Source organism: Aotus nancymaae, unplaced genomic scaffold, assembly GCF_030222135.1.
Source record: "Aotus nancymaae isolate 86718 unplaced genomic scaffold, 86718_ANA_hifiasm-v0.15.2.pri h1tg000006l, whole genome shotgun sequence".
Lineage (NCBI taxonomy): Eukaryota > Metazoa > Chordata > Mammalia > Primates > Aotidae > Aotus > Aotus nancymaae.
The window spans coordinates 21,319,931-21,342,159 of record NW_026988417.1 but is presented as its reverse complement, the minus strand read 5'-3'; the positions used below and the strand labels follow the sequence as shown (position 1 = coordinate 21,342,159).

At 38.0% G+C, this 22,229-nt stretch overlaps 1 long non-coding RNA gene and 1 other non-coding gene across 2 annotated transcripts in view; one reads left to right on the top strand and one right to left on the bottom strand.

The window, feature by feature from the left end:
• LOC135269678 (uncharacterized) overlaps positions 1-22,229 on the top strand; it is a 236,482-nt gene that overhangs the window by 179,154 nt on the left and 35,099 nt on the right. The window lies entirely within an intron of this gene.
• Positions 21,138-21,244, bottom strand: LOC135271972 (U6 spliceosomal RNA). The gene has a single exon (XR_010340099.1). It is a non-coding gene; the product is annotated as a U6 spliceosomal RNA (small nuclear RNA).

Sequence of the window (22,229 nt, the reverse complement as noted above, 5' to 3'; positions counted from 1 at the left end):
CTGATGTTCCTTTCCCTGTGTCCATGTGTTCTCATTGTTCAACTCCCACTAATGAGTGAGAACATGTAGTGTTTGGTTTTCTGTTCCTGTGTTACTTTGCTGAGAATGATGCTTTCCAGCTTCATCCATGTACCTGCAAAAGACATGAACTCATTCTTTTTTATGGCTGCATAGTATTCCACAGCAAAGGAGGAGCAAAGTCACATCTTAGATGGCCACAGGCAAAAGGAGCTTGTGCAGGGCAACTCCCCTTTATAAAACCATCAGATTTCATGAAACTTATTCACTACCATAAGAACAGCATGGGAAAGGCCCACCTCCATGATTCAATTACCTCTGGCCAGGTGCCTTCCATGATACATGGGAATTATAGGAGCTACAATTCAAGATGAGATTAGGGTGGAGTCACAGCCAAATTATATAATCAGGAAAATTAAAATTAAGACCACAATGATATGCCTCTGTACTTCCTCTGGAAATAATACATTAAAAACTCTAAGAAGTCTTAATGTTTTTAAGGATACGAAGGAATCGGAACTCTCAAATATTGTTGGTGGAACAGTGGTAGTACAACTATCTTGAAGATTGTCTAGAAGTTTCTTCTAAGTTTAAACACCCACCTAAGCTATGTTCTATCCACCTAATCTCTGTTCCATCACTTTTTCTACTAGATACCTAGCTGAGAGAAATGAAAACTTACATCAATAAAAAGGCTTATAAGATTTTGAAAAAAGGCTTTGAAGATTTTTAAAAAATCTTTATAGCAGCTTTATTTACAATAACTAAGAAATGGAAACAATGTGGTATCCATCAAAAGGAGAATGAATCAGAAAACTGTGGCATATTCATACAGTTCATCAATAAAACTAAATAACCTGATACAATAACATGGCTGAATCTCAAAGCATGCTAAGTGATAGAAGACAGACAAAAAGGTGTACTTACTGCATAACTTTATTTATGAGGCATTTTAGAATAGGCAAACTGATCTGTTGTGGTAGAAGTAAGAAGTGAGATACCCTCTGGAAGAAGAGAATTTACTTTGAAGTGGCCTGAAAGGATTTGTTTGGGTAATGAAATTATTTTTATATCTGAATAAGGTTGTGAGTTACACAATTTAGGCATTTGTTGAAACTCATGGAACCATTCAGCCAAGGCCTGTCCCTTTTACTATGTGAAAACTATATCTCAACTTTTTTCAAAAAAAAAGAAAAAAATTATTATAATATAACATTTATGAATTTAAAATATTCCCTTTTTGTAAAAAATGTTTTATTGGTCAAGATTCATGATTGCAAACAACAGAAAGTCTTGCTACGGTACTATTTAAGGATATTTAGTAGTATATGAAATATTCAGAAAGATCAGGGAATTAGGATTGCATACCCCCCAGTCAGGAACAAAACACAAGGAGAATCACCCAGCCACACCATGAGATAGTCTCTAGGAGAAGTTCTACCTCTGCTGCCATCTGCTACTTGGCACTTAGTATGCCAGGATAGAACCTGCATCAGTGCTACTTCAGAGAACCAGATGTCTTTACCACTATAGTTGCGACAAGATATCATTTCCTTATGTGAGGCTGCCATCTCATGTGGCTCACATAAGATGTAAAGATTCTTTACAAATCTTTCCTCTTTCAAGATTTGTATAGTAAAATCCTCTGACTGCAACATGTGGAACCCTCACTGTAAAAGAACCAGGAAATATGTGTTCTCATTTCCAAAGAATAGGTTCTGTGTCCCCACCCAAATCTCCTGTTGAATTGTAATTCCCAATATTGGAGGTAGGGTCTTGTGGGATGTGACTGAATCCTGAGGGTGGTTTCTAATGGTTTAGCATAATCCCTCTCATGCTGTCTCTTGATAGAGTTCTCAAGAGACCTGGTTGTTTGAAAGCGTGTAGCACCTCCCACTTTGTTCTTTCTTCCTCCTGCTCCTGCCACGCGGATGTACTTGCTTCCCCTTTGCCTTCCTCCATGGTTGTAAGTTTCCTGATGCCTCTCCAGAAGCAGAAGCCTGTACGACCTGCAGAACCGTGAGCTCATTAAACCTTTATTCTTTATAAATTACTCAATCTCAGGTATGTCTTTATAACAGTATGTGAATGAACTAACACAGGCAGGTAAGGTACTATACGATACAATCCTAAATGGGGATGGGAGTGAGTGGTGAATAAGCTAATCTATCTACCATAGTTCAACCCTTTCAGTATGCTGACTATATATATTCTTTTCCATGTGTACAGTTTCAAACAACAAATGTAGCACAATGTGTTACATTCTCTGATGACAATGGACACTCACTGCCTTCCAATTTAATTAGGTCAGTACCAATTCTGGGGTACATGTGCAGAACGTGCAGGTCAGTTACACAGGTATACACATGCCATGGTGGTTTGTTGCACACATCAATCCATCATCCACATTAGGTATTTCTCTTAATGCTATTCCTCCCCTAGCCCCAACACCCCCTGACAGGCCCTGGTATGTGACATTTCCCTCCCTGTCTTCAAATGTTCTCAACAATCAACATTTTTAAGAAGAAAAGAATCTTAAGGAAAAAGGATAGAAAAAAAGAAAACATTTTTTGTGCAGCTGTACATGTGTTTGTGTTTCAACCTAAGTGTTATTACAAAAGAGTCAGAGTTAAAAAAATAAGAAGTATATAAAATAAAAATGTTACAGTAAGTGAAGTTTATTACTGAAGAAAGAATATTTTTACAAATTTAGTGTAACCTAAGTGTACAGTGTGCAAAAAGTCTACAGTAGTGTACAGTAATATTGTAGGACTTCATATTCACTTACCACTCACTCATTGACTCACCCAGAGCAACCTGCAGTCCAGCCAGCTTTGTTCGTGGTAAGTGCCCTATTCAGGTATACCATTTTTCATATTTTATACTGTATTTTTTCTATGTTTAGTTATGTTTAGATACACGAATACTCTTGCATTCCAGTTGCCTACAGTATTCACTAGTCACCTGCTGCACAGGTTTGAAGTATAGGAACACTAGGCTATACCACACAGCCTAGGTGTGTAGTAGGCTACACCATCTAGTTTTGTGTAAGTATACTTCACAATGTTCGAACAAGGATAGAATCACCTATGGACATATTTTTCAGAACATCAACCTATCATTAAGCAAAACATGACTGTATTTGTTTTTGTCACACTGATGAACTAGAATCTTAGTGGACTAACATATCTATCATTGCTAGAAATGATACCACCTTGTTGCACAGCTCCAGGGGATACTATTAACCTGATGATAGGCACTGATGATAGGCATGTCATGCGAAGATCCCTGATGGTCAAGCTACCATCTTTTCTTCCTGAGCCCTGCCGCAAATTATTGCTAGCTGTCTCATCTTGCCTCAGGCAGTTAAGTGCCACCCAGAGATCTCATCCTTTTGATTGCAATGTGGGAGCCCGTTCAATGGTCGTGCCTCCTCTCTTTATCCAAAGTCCATCCACTTTTTTAAGGGAATGGTCCTCTGCTCACCAATGTACTTCCCAGTCTTGCAGTGAAGAAAATATTCTCTAAGATCTCTTGGGAGATATAAAGTGTGGGTAAGTAGCTCACATATGATAGATCAACTACACAAATTCAATGTCTTTAACCATATTTATCTATTTATTTTTTGCATGATCACAGGAATTCTGATGTCTTGATTTCACTTACTGTACTCCCAGTTGAATACAGATTTTAGCCAACCAACAAGACAAACAACCAGAACCACAAGTTGCTCCAACCAGCACATTGAAAGCAGAATTTTGGGCAAAAGTTTTTATATCAATAAATTAAGCCCAGTCTAAAATATTTACTGTTAATCTCCCTTAGAATCTGTCTTTACATAATCATCTATGCTTTTTGTTGACACATATTAGCAAAACCTTGCAGTGCTTTGGTGTGCAAGTCTTCTCTTCTCAGGTTTGACTTTGTAATCCTTCATTCCCTAGCCCCGGGAATGCTAGAATCTGCCCCCACATTTAGGGTAGAAGCAATGAGAGTTGGTAGATGTTGGATGAGAGTTAATTATAAGAATCACTTCCATAAGAGGAGTTGAGAGCAAAGGAGTTTCAGCAGAATTAGGAGGCTTAAGATATAAAAAAATTATCCAAATCATTGCAAATGTTCTTGTTCCAATTTTTAGATTGTCATTATTTCCCAATCAATACCCTAATTCTCATGTAAGAGGCCTGGCTAAGAATGTAACCTACATTGTATTTCAATAATCTGAAAGATTATATTTTGGGTCTGATTATAGTCTCCATCAAATCAGCAGCAGTAAGAGGTAATGTACTCTCAGGACAGTTATCGAAACTCCTTAGTTCCGTGACTACATTTTAAGAATTTAAAACCACAAGTTTATGCTTTAAGTTTTTAACATCCTCCTACAGAGTAACAAATTACCTGTCTTTTCTGCACACTTCATGATGATGTTTGTTATTCAGCAACCCTGTGCCATAGCCTTGCCTTCCACAGACACTGCATTGCAGGAAGCCACAAATGATCATTCCAAGTAACTATTTGTCACTCTGCGAAATGGGCAGCCAGTGTTACATTCTGTAATGACAATGGATACTCACTGTCTTCCAATTTAATTAAGTCAGTACCAATCTGAGATCTCCATTTTCTTGAGTATGTTTTACTGACAACAACTTATTTTAATAATTACCTTATTGCCAGGGATATCTAGTTAGAAACAATACTTACTAGTTTAATAGGAAATTCATTCTTGCTAGTTTAATAGGATTTTTTTTACAGGTTATCTTATTACAGATAAGTGAACTTCAGAATTGTATTTTGTGGGGGATGGTGCTGGAGAAGACAAGGAACAAAGCACAGATGCCTTGTAATCAGAAAAACACATCAAAGAAACATATCTTTCAAACACAATTAGTATCTTCAGTGTCACTGTCCTCCCTGTACATCCATATTTTCATGGGCCAGACGCTAGAACCTCCACCTTCACTGTCTCAAAAGAATCAAGCACATCTGCCATGAGTCTCTCTGAGTAATAACATCACATCACTTTACTCTCTTCCACTAAATCTCATCGAACCCACATGCAGAACTGTATTAGTCCATTCTCCCACTGCTAAAAGATACTACCTGAGACTGGGTAATTTATAAACAAAAGAAGTTTAATTGACTTATAGTTCTGCATGGCTGGGAATTCTCAGGAAACTTACCCATGGCAGAAGGCAAAGGGGAAGCAAGGTACACTATACATGGTGGCAGCAGAGATAGAGAGAAAGAGAGGGGTTGGGGGAAGAACCAGAGGCATATCAAACAACCAGATCTCATGAGAACCCACTCACTATCACACAAACAGCAAGAGGGAATTCTGCCCCCATGATCCAATCACCTCCCAGTAGGTGCCTCCTTCGACATGTGAGGATTACAATTCAAGATGGTATTTGGGGGGACAAAGAGTCGAACCATATCAAGAATTAAGTTGTAAAGGATGCATTTCTTAGCTTTCTAGTTTCTAGATTTCAGAAAGACATGTTAGAAACAGGTTAGAATACATCCTAACTCACTCACAGATTTGTCTACATAGAAAAGTTCTACATGCTACCTGTAAAAATGTTCATGGTGATTATCTATGGCTGGAATTATGGATAACTTATATTCTCCTTTTGCCTATTTATATTTCTTTTTTTTTTTTTTGAGTGTCTTTTTTTTATTATTATTGCATTTTAGGTTTTGGGGTACATGTGAAAAACATGCAAGGTTGTTGCATAGGTGCACACGTGGCAGTATGATTTGCTGCCTCCCTCCCCTTCACCCATATCTGGCATTTCTCCCCATGCTATCCCTGCCCAACTCCCCACCCCCCTACTGTCCCCCCTCCCCCGCAACAGACCCCCATGTATAGTGCTCCCCTCCCTGTGTCCATGTGTTCTCCTTGTTCAACACCCGCCTATGAGTGAGAACATGTGGTGTTTGATTTTGTGTTCTTGTGTCAGTTTGCTGAGAATGATGGTTTCCGGGTTTATCCATGTCCCTACAAAGGACGTGAACTCCTCGTTTTTAATGGCTGCATAATATTCCATGGTGTGTATGTGCCACATTTTTCCTGTCCAGTCTATCATCGATGGGCATTTGGGTTGGTTCCAGGTCTTTGCTATTGTAAACTGTGCTGCAATGAACATTCGTGTGCATGTGTCCTTATAGTAGAACAATTTATAATCCTTTGGATATATGCCCAGTAATGGGATTGTTGGGTCAAATGGAATTTCTATTTCTAGGTCCTTGAGGAATCGCCACACTGTTTTCCACAGTGGTTGATCTAATTTACACTCCCACCAACAGTGTAAAAGTGTTCCTATTTCTCCACATCCTCTCCAGCATCTGTTTTCTCCAGATTTTTTAATGATCGCCATTCTAACTGGCATGAGATGGTATCTCAATGTAGTTTTGATTTGCATTTCTCTAATGACCAGTGATGATGAGCATTTTTTCATGTTTGTTGGCCTCATGTATGTCTTCTTTTGTAAAGTATCTGTTCATATCCTTCACCCATTTTTGAATGGACTTGTTTGTTTTTTTCTTGTAAATCTTTTTTAGCTCATTGTAAATTCTAGGTATCAGCCCTTTGTCAGACGGGTAGGCTGCAAAAATTTTTTCCCATTCTGTTGGTTGTCGATTCACTCTATTGACTGTTTCTTTTCCGTGAAGAAGCTGTGGAGTTTGATTATGTCCCATTTGTCTATTTTGGCTTTTGTTGCCAATGCTTTTGGTGTTTTGGTCATAAAGTCCTTGCCTACGCCTATGTCCTGAATGGTTTTGCCTAGGTTTCCTTCTAGTGTTTTTATGGTGTTAGGTCTTATGTTTAAGTCTTAAATCCATCTGGAGTCAATTTTAGTGTAAGGTGTCAGGAAGGGGTCGAGTTTCTGCTTTCTGCATATGGCTAGCCAGTTTTCCCATCACCACTTATTGAACAGGGAATCCTTTCCCCATTGCTTGTTTTTTTCAGGTTTGTCAAAGATCGGGTGGTTGTAGATATGTTGTGTCGCCTCCGACGCCTCTGTTCTGTTCCATTGGTCTATATCTCTGTTTTGGTACCAGTACCATGCTGTTTTGATTACTGTAGCCTTGTAGTAGAGTTTGATGTCCGGTAGTATGATGCCTCCCGCTTTGTTCTTTCATATGAAGTTTAGGGTGATTTTTTCCAGTTCTGTGAAGAAGGTCATTGGTAGCTTGATGGGGATAGCGTTGAATCTGTAAATTACTTTGGGCAGTATGGCCATTTTCACAATATTAATTCTTCCTAACCATGAACATGGAATGTTTCTCCATCTGTTTGTGTCCTCTCTTATTTCGTTGAGCAGTGATTTGTAGTTCTCCTTGAAGAGGTCCTTTATGTTCCTTGTTAGTTGTATTCCTAGGTATTTTATTCTCTTTGTAGCAATTGTGAATGGCAGTTCGTTCTTGATTTGGCTCTCTTTAAGTCTGTTATTGGTATATAGGAATGCTTGTGATTTTTGCACATTGATTTTCTATCCTGAGACTTTGCTGAAGTTGCTTATCAGTTTCAGGAGATTTTGGGCTGAGGTGATAGGGTCTTCTAGATATACAATCATGTCGTCTGCAAATAAAGACAATTTGACTTCCTCCTTTCCTAATTGAATACCCTTTATTTGTTTTTCTTGCCTGATTGCTCTGGCTAGAACTTCCAGTACTATATTGAATAGGAGTGGTGAGAGAGGGCATCCTTGTCTAGTGCCAGATTTCAAAGGGAATGCTTCCAGTTTTTGCTCATTCAGTATGATATTGGCTGTCGGTTTGTCATAAATAGCTTTTATTATTTTGAGATACGTTCCATCGATACCTAGTTTATTGAGAGTTTTTAGCATAAAGGGCTGTTGAATTTTGTCAAAGGCCTTCTCTGCATCAATTGCGATAATCATGTGGTTTTTGTCTTTGGTTCTGTTTATGTGGTGAATTACATTTATAGACTTGCGTATACTGAACCAGCCTTGCATCCCTGGGATGAATCCTACTTGATCATGGTGGATAAGCTTTTTGATGTGCTGTTGTAATCGGCTTGCCAGTATTTTATTGAAGATTTTTGCATTTATGTTCATCATGGATATTGGCCTGTAGTTTTCTTTTTTTGTTGAGTCCCTGCAGGGTTTTGGTATTAGGATGATGTTGGTCTCGTAAAATGATTTGGGAAGGATTCCCTCTTTTTGGATTATTTGGAATAGTTTCAGTAGGAATGCTACCAGCTCCTCTTTGTATGTCTGGTAGAATTCGGCTGTGAACCCATCTGGGCCTGGGCTTTTTTTGGGTGGTAGGCTGTTAATTGCTGCCTCGACTTCAGACCTTGTCATTGGTCTATTCAGGGTTTTGACTTCTTCCTGGTTTAGGCATGGGAGGAGGCTACTGTCCAGGAATTTATCCATTTCTTCCAGGTTTTCTAACTTATGGGCATAGAGTTGTTTGTAATAATCTCTGATGATGGTTTGAATTTCTGTGGAATCTGTGGTGATATTCCCTTTATCATTTTTTATTGCATCTATTTGGTTATTCTCTCTTTTCTTTTTTATTAGTCTGGCTAGTGGTCTGTCTATTTTGTTGATCTTTTCAAAAAACCAGCTCCTGGATTTATTGATTTTTTTGTAGGGTTTTTCGTGTCTCTATCTCCTTCAATTCTGCTTTGATCTTAGTTATTTCTTGTCTTCTGCTAGATTTTGAGTTTTTTTGATCTTGCTCCTCTAGCTCTTTCAATTTTGACAATAGGGTGTCAATTTTAGTTCTCTCCTTGCTTCTCATATGGGCACTTATTGCTATATATTTTCCTCTAGAGACTGCTTTAAATATGTCCCAGAGATTCTGGTATGTGGTGTCTTTGTTCTCGTTGGTTTTGAAGAACAACTTTATTTCTGCCTTCATTTCAGTGTTTATCCAGTCAACATTCAGGAGAAAGTTGTTCATTTTTCATGAGGATGTGCGGTTCTGGGTTGGCTTCTGAATTCTGAGTTCTAACTTGATTGCACTGTGGTCTGAGAGACTGTTTGTTATGGTTTCCGTTCTTTTGCATTTGCTGAGGAGTGATTTACTTCCAATTATGTGGTCAATTTTAGAGTAGGTGTGATGTGGTGCTGAGAAGAATGTATATTCTGTGGATTTGGGGTGGAGAGTTCTGTAAATGTCTATTAGGTTTGCTTGTTCCAGGTCTGATTTCAAGTCCTGGATATCTTATTAATTTTCTGTCTCGTTGATCTGTCTAATATTGACAATGGTGTGTTGAAGTCTCCCACTATTATTGTGTGGGAGTCTAAGTCTCTTTGCAAGTCTTTAAGAACTTGCCTTATGTATCTGGGTGCTCCTGTATTAGGTGCATATATATTTAGGATTGTTAGCTCTTCTTGTTGCATTGATCCTTTTACCATTATGTAATGTCCTTCTTTATCTCTTTTGATCTTTGTTGCTTTAAAGTCTATTTTATCAGAGATGAGAATAGCAACTCCTGCTTTTTTTTGCTCTCCATTTGCTTGGTAAATCTTCCTCCATCCCTTTATTTTGAGCCTTTGTGTATCCTTGCATGTGAGTTGGGTTTCCTGGATACAGCACACTGATGGGTTTTGGCTTTTTATCCAATTTGCCAGTCTGTGTCTTTTGATTGGGGCATTTAGTCCATTTACATTTAGGGTTAATATTGTTATGTGTCAATTTGATCCTGTCATTTTGATGCTAGCTGGCTGTTTTGCCCATTGGTTGATGCAGATTCTTCATTGTGTTGCTGCTCTTTACCATTTCATGCGTTTTTGGAGTGGCTGGTGCTGGTTGTTTTTTTCTATGTGTAGTGTCTCCTTCAGGAGCTCTTGTAAAGCTGGTCTGGTGGTGATGAAATCTGTGAGTACTTGCTTGTTCACAAAGGATTTTATTTTTCCTTCACTTATGAAGCTTAGTTTGGCTGGATATGAAATTCTGGGTTGAAAGTTCTTTTCTTTAAGGATGTTGAATATCGGCCCCCACTCTCTTCTGGCCTGTAGGGTTTCTGCTGAGAGATCTGCTGTGAGTCTGATGGGTTTTCCTTTGTGGGTAACCCGACCTTTCTCTCTGGCTGCCCTTAGTATTTTCTCCTTCATTTCAACCCTGGTGAATCTGATGATTATATGCCTTGGGGTTGCTCTTCTAGAGGAATATCTTTGTGGTGTTCTCTGTATTTCCTGGACTTGAATATTGGCCTGCCTTGCTAGGTTGGGGAAGTTTTCCTGGATAATATCCTGAAGAGTATTTTCCAGCTTGGATGCATTCTCTTCGTCACATTCAGGTACACCTATCAAAGGTAGGTTAGGTCTTTTCACGTAGTCCCATATTTCTTGTTGACTCTGCTCATTCCTTTTTACCTTGTTTTCTCTAATCTTCCCTTCTCGTTTTATTTCATTGAGTTGATCTTCGACTTATGATATCCTTTCTTCTGCTTGGTCAATTCTGCTGTTGAAACTTGTGCATGCTTTGCGAAGTTCTCGTGTTGTGTTTTTCAGCTCCATCAATTCACTCATATTCCTCTCTAAGTTGTCCATTCTTGTTAGCATTTCATCAAGTCTTTTTTCAAGGTTCTTAGTTTCTTTGCATTGGGTTAGAACATGTTCTTTTAGCTCACGGAAGTTTCTTATTATCCATTTTCTGAAAGCTGATTCTGTCATTTCATCACACTCATTCTCCGTCCAGTCTTGTTCCCGTGCTGGTGAGGAGTTGTGCTCCCTTGTAGGAGGAGAGGTGTTCTGGTTTTGGGTGTTTTCATCCTTTTTGCGCTGGTTTCTTCCCATCTTTGTGGATTTATCTGCCTATTGACTTTGTAGTTGCTGTCTTTCTGATTTTGGTAATTTTAAGTCTGCAGCAGCTGAACTCATAAACCCCCTTTTCTTCCCCCAAGGTGTTCTGGCCCAGGGAGTTAGGGCTTTATGCTTTTCAGCTGCGTTGCTACAGTTTTCCCTGCCCACAAGGTGGCAGTCTAGTCACACTCAGCCTGCAGAGGCTTTGCTGAGCTGCTCTGGGCTCCACCCAGCTTCCGTGTGAGCTTCCCTGCAGTCCTGTTTATATGGGTGTAGTTAGAACTGCTTCCACTATGCTGGCCCGCCCCTGTAGTGACGGAGTCTCTGTAGTAGCGGGTTGTCTTGGTTATGGCAAATTGCCCCAGGAACTGCAGGGTGTTTCCCGATGGAGGATGCCCCTCCCCCACAGTGCTGGACCTTCCCGAGTTCAGCCGTGTTTCCAGTGGCGCCCTCTTTGCCCGGGAATCTCTTGGCTTGCCTCCTTGCCTCAGCTCCCCTTGCTGGCCCAGAGGGGACACAGTCTCGTTCACTTTGCTCAAGGAGCCGCTGCTCCCTGCCCCCGGTGCAGGCTGAGCAGCTGCTCCAGTCCAACCAGCAGCGCTGGGAACCCGTGGAGCTTCTCCGCCTGTGAATCTCCTGGTCTGTGGGCAGTTAAAATCCACTGCCCTGTGTGCTGCTGCTTCAGCAGATGCAGCAGCTCTGAGATTTGTGGCGCACCCTTTCCTGGGGGTCTCCTGGCTTGACTCCCTGCTTCAGCTCCCCTTGCTGGCTCAGAGGGAACTCTGTCTCTCTGGCTCTGCATAAGAAGCCACTGCCCCCTGCTCCAGGGCGTAGGCTGAGCGGCCACTCCGCTCAAACCAGCAGTGCTGGCGACCCGTGGGGCTTCTCCTCCTGTGAATCTCCTGGTCTGTGGGCAGTAAAAATCCGTCTGGAAATGCAGCGTCCACTCACCCTCTGCACCTTCTCTCGGAGCTGCAATCCCGACTTCCTCCTAAGCGGCCATCTTCCAAAGTCTCTTGCCTATTTATATTTCTAAATTGTCAATAATAGACATGCATTCTTTATGAAATAATAAATATTTGATTTTTAAAAATTCAATAGAAAGACAAGAAGTAAAATGATGTGTTTTATTTTTCAAACACTATGGCTATTAGATTGGCATTTATATCTAACAACATACTAAACTCACTCTTCCAGATCCAAAGGACCCATATGTCACAACTGCAGTCTGTTTTCCCACTAAAGGTTTATAGATTTTTAGATTGATTCAACAAATAACAATACATTACTAATACATGATTATGACTGTGCTAGGTTCTGGAGACACAAAAATTGAATGAGGTATGGTGGCTTTCCTCTAGGAATATGCTGTCTAGAAACAGGGACAGATAGATAAACCATGAAGTGTAATAAAGAGTTATCAGTGCCCAGAGGCACTGATGGCCTGTATACATTGAGTTCACATTATATGTACATGGGGTTTATAATATATGCATACATCAGTACACAATAGAAATAGCCTGTATACACAATAGAAATGTCCTGTATACACTGATGGCCTGTATACATTGAATTCACATTATATGTACATGGGGTTCATAATATATGTATACATCAGTTCACAACAGAAATGGTACAATTTCTACTGAAAGGAAGAAATAGAGAATTATGGCAAACACCAAAGAGGCTGTCAGTTACTTTGAACTTAACCTTGAAAAGTAAATACATATTTAATATATGGACAAGAGAAGGTGAGAAAACAGCATTAATAATGCATCCTACTTCAGCAGAACCCACTTCAGCACTACATTTTACTTTATGATTCTTCTCAATGGTCTCTTGCAGGGAGTCTCTTAATTATAATTAAGATTTATAATTATCACAATTTTTTCTCAGGGAATATCACTGAGCCATTGAGGCAGAATTTGGGATATGAAATATCCTCATAACCATACTACAAATAATTAGAGAGATAGCATAGAGTTCCAAATCTGTAGCCAAGCAGAGTTGGTTTAGATTCTGGTCCCACCACATATATCTAATCATCAGAAAATAATTTAGCTATTCTAAACTTCAGTTTCTCACCAATAATAGTTCTAAACCAATATTTCCCATAGAATGTATATTTAAACAGAATCACCCCTTAAGGTTGAGATTATTTAATAAGATAAAGTCTATAAGAATCCACCTGGTCAATTTCTGATTTATAAGTACTCAATAAATATTAGCTAATATCATTAGCTTTTATTTGACTTAGCTTTTATCGTGTGATTCTGGACATATGCTATCTCTTTCTCCATGGAAATTTAATCAACACCAGACAACACTTATGATTAATGAATAAAACAGATTACTTGAAAAACACAAAATCTTCCAGATCACCATGCATTTTTAAAATAATAGTATTGCTTGAACTGATAGATTTATTGTAACATCACTTTCAATGACACAGAAGAAGTAGATTACTAAGGGAAAATAAAAACCTCATGTTCGCTGGCACGCAAACAGACTGTTGTATAGGCAGGCAGCAGTTATGTTAAAAACTCCATCAACTCAGTAGGAGAAAAAAATTCAGCAGCTAATTAGCTCAAAGTGTTGAGCTCTCTTTTCCATTTTTTACCTGGATGTGCTGGAGTCTTGCGTGATCTGCCTCTCATAGTTAATAAAATCAATGCCATGGCCATGAAAGAAACCACTAACTGTACCAGTGTACCAACTAAGATGTATCTCAAGGATTAAAAAAGGGAGGTAGTATGAATAATATGGAGGAAAATGAATCTTAGTGAAGAAGCAATGGAACTTAATGGTAAATGGCGAAGACACTAGGGACAACAGAATGCCTGGTTTGCAATGCTGGCTCATCCATTTACTGCCTATATGAACTTAGACAAGTTTAGTTTCTCTTTGTCTTATTTTTCTCTACCATAAAATTGGAATAATGGTAGCTCAAAGGACTAAATAAATTACTACATGCAAAGTGCTTAGAATAGTGTCTGGCTTATACAAAGTGGCTTTCAATAAATATTAATTATTTTTATGCTTAAGATCACTAATCGTCAGGGAAATTCGAATCAGGACCACAATACAATGTCATCTGACACCCTATTAAAAAGGAAAAGACAAACAAAAGATAGCAAGTATTGAAAAGGATATGGAGAAAAGAGAATCCTTGTATATTGTCGTTGGCAATGTAAATGGGAATATGGAAATATGGAAAATGGCATAAAGATTCCTCAAAAACTAAAAATAGAATCAACTTATGATCCAGCAATTCCATTTCTGGGTATATATCCAAAGGAAATGAAATCAGCATCTTGAAGAGATATCTGCATCCTCATGTTCACTGCAGCATTATTCAGAATAGCCAAGATAAAGAAGCCACCTGAATGCGGGGTGGGGAAATGGGCACATGTTGTGCAAAGGGTATGAAGCTAAATCTCATATATATTTGACATCACATCAATTCCCCATGACGGTGCATGGGTTCCTCCACTCCTTTGTAAAATCTAAGCCAGATTTCTCCCAGCTAATTCATTTATCTGCCCTTTCCTATGATCTCCTCAAAACCTACTGGTTCAAGGTTTTATCTCAATTCCTGGACTTTTTGAGCAGTTGGAACTCTATTGATGAAATTAATCTACAGAAGTTGATAATGTTCTAATGTAAGAATAGTGCAATAATGTATCTCTCTAGATGATGTGTTTTCTATTATATTGAGGGATCCAGTGCCTGTAACCAAAATAATGACTCATAATGGTTGTTTTAGATGGTTGGGGAAATGATTTTGGAGGAAATGTTTATTTAGACCTCCTCAAATCATTTATACTCCTATAAAACTTTGTTCTGATGGGTGAAATTACGAGGAAGAAAAGGAGAAAGAATTCAGCCCTCCAATAGTAGGCATAACATAACAGTTAATGACTTTTAAGTCCTTTTTTCATTTCTCTTTTTGAGACTGAGTTTCACTCTTGTAGCCCAGGTTGGAGTGCAATGGCGCAATCTCAGCTCACTGCAACCTCCACCTCCCAGGTTCAAGCGATTACAGGCACCCACCACCACGCCCAGCTAATTACTGTATTTTTAGTAGAGACAGGGTTTCACCATCTTGGCCAGGCTAGTCTTGAACTCCTGACCTTATGCGATTTGCCCAGCTTCACCTCCCAAAGCGCTAGGATTATAGGCATGAGCCACCATGCCCAGCCTCTTAAGTCCTTTTTAAGTTCCACACTAATGTAAATATATTAGCTCATTTAATTCTCATAACTCTATAGAATAGGTAATGTTAAGAGTCTTATTTATGAATGAGGAAATAAGAGAGATACACTAAGTGAGGTCACACTGCTAGTTATACTGCAAAGCAAAATTCAAAACCAGGCGCTGTAGGTTGGAAGCCTAGTCACCATACTAGTCTGTAATACCACCCACCATTAAGCAGTTCATTCAGTCACTATAAAAGTCATGAACAAATTCAGTATTAGTTCTACTTAATGGAAAAAATATTTGCCCAAGGTCTCTCAATGAGGAAATCGAATTGGGATTCAATTTTAATCCTTCCTGCTCCCAAAGGCTGTGTCATTTCCACCATACAAAGCAGCTTCTATGTAGATCTCAAGTTCCCTTTGCAGCTTCAATTTCTCTTACAACGATTTCCTCGCAATGAAGTTGATATATACCAGACACCACAGGCAAAGTGGCACAGGTATTTGGCATTTACTTTTCCCATGACTTCCAGCTGTGGGTGGGGTCTAACTGTTCAGGAATATATCCCATTGTGCTTTCAACAAAACTAGTAATTGTGGCATCTTCTAGCATTTAGACTGCCTAATGGCTAAGTTAAAAAGCTAAAGGTGACTTTACTCAGATAAAGTCATTCTGTCTGCACTCCTCTATAGTAATTTAATGTCTTGTAATTCCTTATGCCATTAAGAAGCAATTAAAAGCAAGCATGGTAGGTTTCAATTCTCTAAACATCACAGTGCAAAGTCACAGATCCTGAGCCCCGTTTCATTTGTTTTTAGAGGCAATGCAATCAGGGCACAAATCTTTCTTATTTCTTTCCCCGTTACTCATTATCCTTCATATCCCTCTTGCCATTTAAGGGACATATGTTCCCTTGACAATCCTTCAGAAAAAAAGAATTTGGCATGGAACAGACATGGGGTGTGGGAAGCGGGTAGAAGTGAAAATAATGACAACAGCATAATCCAGAGCGAGCCTGATTTCCACCTGATTTCCAGAACGACATCTCCTCCTAAATTCTTTTTACTTGGCTTCTAACTACAATTGACTGAATTAGCCTTTCATAACACTGAGGGAAAGGGCTGAAACAGAAAAAAAGAAAAAAAAAAAGCCCTGGGAGAGGAAAATTCATTGGAGGAAGCATAAACGACAGTGTACTAGATTTTTTTTTTTTTTTTTTTTTTTCTGAGAGCAGGTTTTATCAGAGAGGAAAAAGAAGAGGGGAGCTCGCCTCTTTGAACGCCTCCCTACCTCCCACCAGCATTGGGATAAGCTCTTGACAGACATTAACCTTCATGAGACTCCTGTGAGCTAGGTATTTACCATCTGGATTTTACAGTTGATGAAATCAAAGAGGCTCGATTACTTGCCTCAGGGCGTACAGTTAGAGAGGAACAAAAGCGGGAGTCAGGCCTGACTGTAAAAGCTGGTCTCTCTTTGGAGGTCATCAACCTGACAGTTAACAAGTTTATTAACAAATACATTTTGAGCATGATACTAATGCTATAGATAGAATAAGGACTACGACGTGAATGCTGCCCTCTGTTGGAAGAGGGTAGAACTTATTCCCTTGTTTTCTGTTTGTATTTGGAGCGACCCCTGTTAGAGTAACAAAATTGGCCGCCTCTGTCATCCTTCCTGGTTATTCCTCCAGGGCAGAAGACAGGCCCCAGTGATTGGTAAGTCAGGAAACAAAGTACTGAACCCACTGTAGCCCTCTTTCTTCTGCTTAGGGGACTGTCTGCTGGCAGAGAGGCTATATCCTTTCTCATCTACTCTAATTTTAGGCTTAAAAGCCTTTCCCGGCCGGGCGCGGTGGCTCAAGCCTGTAATCCCAGCACTTTGGGAGGCCAAGGCGGGTGGATCACGAGGTCAAGAGATCGAGACCATCTTGGTCAACATGGTGAAACCCCGTCTCTACTAATACAAAAAATTAGCTGGGCACGGTGGCGCGTGCCTGTAATCCCAGCTACTCAGGAGGCTGAGGCAGGAGAATTGCCTGAACCCAGGAGGCGGAGATTGCGGTGAGCCGAGATCGCGCCATTGCGCTCCAGCCTGAGTATCAAGAGCGAAACTCCGTCTCAAAAAAAAAAAAAAAAAAAAAAAAAAAAAAAAAAAAAAGCCTTTCCCCTGTGAGCAGGTTGGGTTTTCCAGTTCTATCGCTGAAGAATCAGTTTTTTCCCTTAGGGTGTATTACCATTAGCCAGGCAATCAGACCTTCTCTCTATGCTCCCAAGTTTCTCAGTATCAACTTTAGCTCTGATAAAGATGTTGAGTTGTAATTCTGACTGACTTATGCTTCCCTTATATCCTAATTAATTGTAAACTCAGTTGGATCCCCAAAACCCTCAATGGGCTCACAATCTTATAAAAATAGCCTTATATAGCCCAATGTAAAGCAATATTACATCTGTTATCACCAACAGCTAATTTCCTATTTAAAAATTATTATTATTATTATTATTATTTGAAGACAGGGTCTCTATCACTCAGACTGACTTCAGTGGTGTGATCATGGTTCACTGTAACCCAGAACTCCTGGGCTCAAGCGACCCTCCAACCTCAGCCATCTAAGGAGCCAGAACTACAGACCTGTGGCAAGCACTAATTTCGATAGACAGAAGCGCACCCAGGGCATTGAGAAGGCACCATGCTTGGTGTAATGCTCTGCTGTTTCTGTCCTGAGATTCTTAACAGTTTTTAAACACAGGGTCTTGCATTTTCATTTAGCACTGGGAAACAGCATGAAATAGCTTCTCTCAATTTAGCCGCTGAAGAATTTTGGAAGATCTTAAACAGATTCTTCATAGTGAGGTCTGTTATGCATGGTTCTTCCAAAGAAATGACTGAAAATTGTGGAAGAAGAAGTGTGTACGTGTGTGTGTGTGTGTGGTGTGGTGTGTGGTGTAGTGTGTGTAGGGGGTTTGGGAGTGTGTATGTATGTGTGTTGCATGGGGTAGGAATGTGTGCATAGGAGGGTGTGTGGGGTGTGTGTGTGTGTGGTTTGTGTGTGGGGAGGAGTGTGTGTGTCTTGGGGTGTGGGGAATGGTGTGTGTGTGGTGTGGTGTGTGTGGGGAGGAGTGTGTGTCAGGGTGTGGGGGGGTGTGTGTTTGTGTGGTTGATGTGTGTGTGGTTGGTGTGTGTGTGTGTTTCATTTTTTTGGTTTGTTTTTTTTTTTTTGAGACAGAGTCTCACTCTGTTGCCCAGGCTGGAGTGCAGTGGCACTGTCTTAGCTCACTGCAACCTCCACCTCCCGGGTTCAAGCCATTCTCCTGACTCAGCCTCCCAAGTAGGTGTGTCTGTTTTGAGGAATCCTGAGGCCTAATCATGCCAATTCCTTTTATAAAGCATTTGATGTAATCTGGTTGCTATAGCTTTCTGAAAAGTAGTACTTTGGTTGTATGGTTAATGAAAACCTGTGAGAATATGAAAGAACAGGGTTTGAAACCTTCTTTTGTCACTTACTGTACAACTTAGACTTTTAACATTTCTAAGCAATAATTTTATTATCCAAAATGGAGCTAGTGATGTACTTCACAGGCTTATTGTAAGTATCAAATAAGATAAATAACATCAAGTTGTTTTCTTATTACTGAGTTGTGGGAGTTCTTTGTGTTTTCTGGATACAAATCCTTGTCAGATATGTGTGTTGCAAATATTTTCTTCTAGTCTTTGGTTTGATCTTTCATTTTCACTTGAAGAGCAAAATTTTTAATTCTGATGAAGTCTAATTTGTTGGCCTTTTTTCTTTAAAAGTGTGTGAGTTTTATGTCCTAATAGGAGATCACCAAGACTTTCATTTGTGCTTTGTTATAAAAATTTACAGTTTTATTTTTTACAATTAGGATTATTATCCATTTCCAGTTCATTTTTATGTTGTAAGGTAAGGGTCAAGGGTCCAAATTTAGTGGGTTTTTGTTTTGATTTTTGCTTATGGGTATTCAGTTTTTTCATACTTTTACCTGAAAAGATAATCCTTTCTCTCATTGAATTACCCTAGAAACTTTGTCAAATATCGGCTAGTCATGAAAGTGTGGGTTCATTTCTGAACTCCATGATGTTTCATTGATCTCTATCTTTACACCAACACACTGTGTTTCTCATTATTGTATATAATAAGTCTTGAAATCAGGCAAAGTCATCCTACTTTGTTCTTTTTCAAAATTGTTTTAGCCATTCTAGAGTTTATTTCCATTTCTATATAAATTTTAGAGTGAAATATTTGGGATTTTAATGATAATTTTGTTGACTGTATAGGTCAATTTGAGCAGAATTGATACCTTAACTCTAGGAGTCTTTTAATGTCTTTTAGCTCTGTATCTGCATTTATTTAGATCTTTAGTTTTTCTCAGCAATGTTCTGTTGTTTTCAGTTTACATGCTGTGTACATTTTTTTCCAAAATTTATTGTATTTCTTTTGATATTATTATAAGTAGTATTATTTTATTACAATTTCCAAGTGTTTGGTTTTGTATATGGAAAAATAATTAATTTTGCATATTTACTTCATATCCTGAAATTTTGCTAAATTCATTTATTACTTTTTGTGTCTGTGATATTAAGTCCTTAGAATTTTCCACCTTGATAATCATGTCATTTGTAATTAAAGGTAGTTTTATTTCTTCCTTTTAAATCCATGTGCCTTTTATTTCTTTTTCTTGATTTATTGAACATTTGAGGAACTGTAGAAACAAGTTAGTAGAAGTGATAAAAATGGGAATCTTTGCCTTGTTCTGAACCTTAGAGGGACAGTATTCAGTCTTCCATAATTATGTCTCATAGTAATTACAAGTTTAATAAAGATTTTCTTTATCTGTTTAAGGAAAAGTCATTCTATTCATTCTCCTACTAGTGTGCTGATAATTTTTATCTGACTAGATGTTGCATTTTGTAAAACACTTTATGTGCGTTTATTGAGATGACTATGTAGTTTTTGTTTTGTAGTCTCTTAATATAGAGAATCTCAAATTATATATTGAATATATAATTACACATTGAATATGTAATTTAATATAAATTCAGTGTGCGTGTAATTCAATATGAAGGTTGGTTTATTTTTTGAGGAATTTGTACATTTTTTTGATTTGTGAAACTTATTTACAGCATTTCTGTACAATTTAAAAACTCTTGATAGGTTCTGTGGTGATGTCCCTCTTTTATCATTGATAATGATAATTTGTATTTCATATTATCTTTCAAATCTGATCAGTCTTGCTGGGGACTCTTCAATTTTATTGATCTCAAAGAATCAGTTTTCAGTTTCATTGACTTTTCTCTTTTATAATCTACTTTATCATCTCGTTGATTTCTTCTTCTATCCTTATTATTTCTTTTTATTTTTCTTACTTTGGGCTTAACTTACTGTCTTTTGCTGTTGTTGCTTCTTAAAGTGGTAGTTTAGATATTAATGGTGAACTTGCTACTTTTCAAATATATATATATAATGTTATAAATATCTTTCTACACACTATGTACCACACATTTGATATGTCACGTTTTCATCTTATTCAGCTTAAAATATTTTCTAATTTTCTTTGTAGTTCTTCTTTGAACCATAAGTTACTTGAAAATTTATTGTTTAGTTTCCAAATATTAAGAGATTTTTCATGTATTTTAATGTTGTTGATTTCTAATTTAAATTCATCATGGTCAGAAAACATGCTTTTAAGTTTATTGAGACTTGTTTTCTAACACAAAATATTGTTAATCTTGGTAAACATTCCATGTCACATAAAAATAATGTATAATTTACTCTTTTGGGTGAAATGTTCTATAAATGTTAATCAGTTCAGGTTTGTTCGTACTGTTTTTCAAACATTCTACTTTCTTACTAATTTGCTATCTAGTAGTTTTATCAATTACGAAGTGGGGTTTTTTTCCAACCGATTATGTTCTATTTTTATTGATCCATAGTAATTGAACAAATTTAGGAAGTATATGTTATATTATATGCATAGAATGTGTAATGATCAAGTCAGGGTATTTAAGACATCTACCAATACAAGCATTTGTCATTTGTATGTGTTGAGAACATTTAAAGTCCTCGCTTCTATTTTGAAATGTACAATACATTATTGTTAACTACAGTTATCCTACTCCAAAAATATGAAATGCTTCACTAATTTGCATGTCACCCTTGTACAGAGGCCATGCCAATCTTCTCTGTATTGTTCCACTTTTAGTTTATGTGCTGCTGAAGGAAGCACATTTTCTTAGTTGCAACCTCCTGAGAGACTCTGAGTAAGAACCACCTAGCTAAGGCATTTTTGAATTTATGCTCCTCAGAAACTGTGTGAGATAATAAATGTCAGTTGTGGGCACTGATAAGTTTTGGGTTAATGTGTGATCCCACAATAGAAAACTAATATAGCTCTTATTTTAGAATTGAATGTTTTTTAATTGAATTGTATCTGCTTTATTGGTTTATTAGTTTATTAGTTATATTGTTTGTTATGTTTTGTTTTAGCAGTTGTTCTATGCTTTATTGTATGCATGTTTGACATATTATTGTCTACCTTCAAATAATATTATACCACTTCAAGCACAGGATAAGAATATTCAAGTATTATATTTCTGTTTTTATCACCTGAATTTCGTGCTTTTGTTGTCACATATTTTTTATGTGTATAATAAACTCGAAAATAAATTATTATTTTTATTTACTTATTTACTTTTTGAGATGGAGTCTTACTCTGTCACCCAGGTTGGAGGGCAGTGGTGCAATTTTGGCTCTGCCTCCCAGGTTCAAGCAATTCTTGTACCTCAGCCTCCTGAGTAGCTGGGATTACAGGTGCACTCCCAAGCCCAGATAGTTTTTGTATTTTTAGTAGAGATGGGGTTTCAGCATGTTGGTCAGGCTGTTCTGGAACTCCTGACTTCAACTGATCTATTGGCCATAGCCTCTCAAAGTACTGGGATTACAGGCGTGAGCCACCACGCCCAGCAAATTATTATTTTTAAATAATTTTATTTTATTTTTATGCCATTTTTTAAATAGAATAAAAATATTTCATGTTTACCTATCAGCATATTAATGATTTCTGGTTTTAGTCATTCCTTAGCAAAGATCTAAATTTCTTTTTGTCATTATCCTTTTGCTAGAACATCCTTTAACATTTCTTATAATGCTGGTCTAAGAGTGATAAGTGTTTGTTTTCTTAAGAAGTCTTTATTTTGCCTTTATTTTTAAAA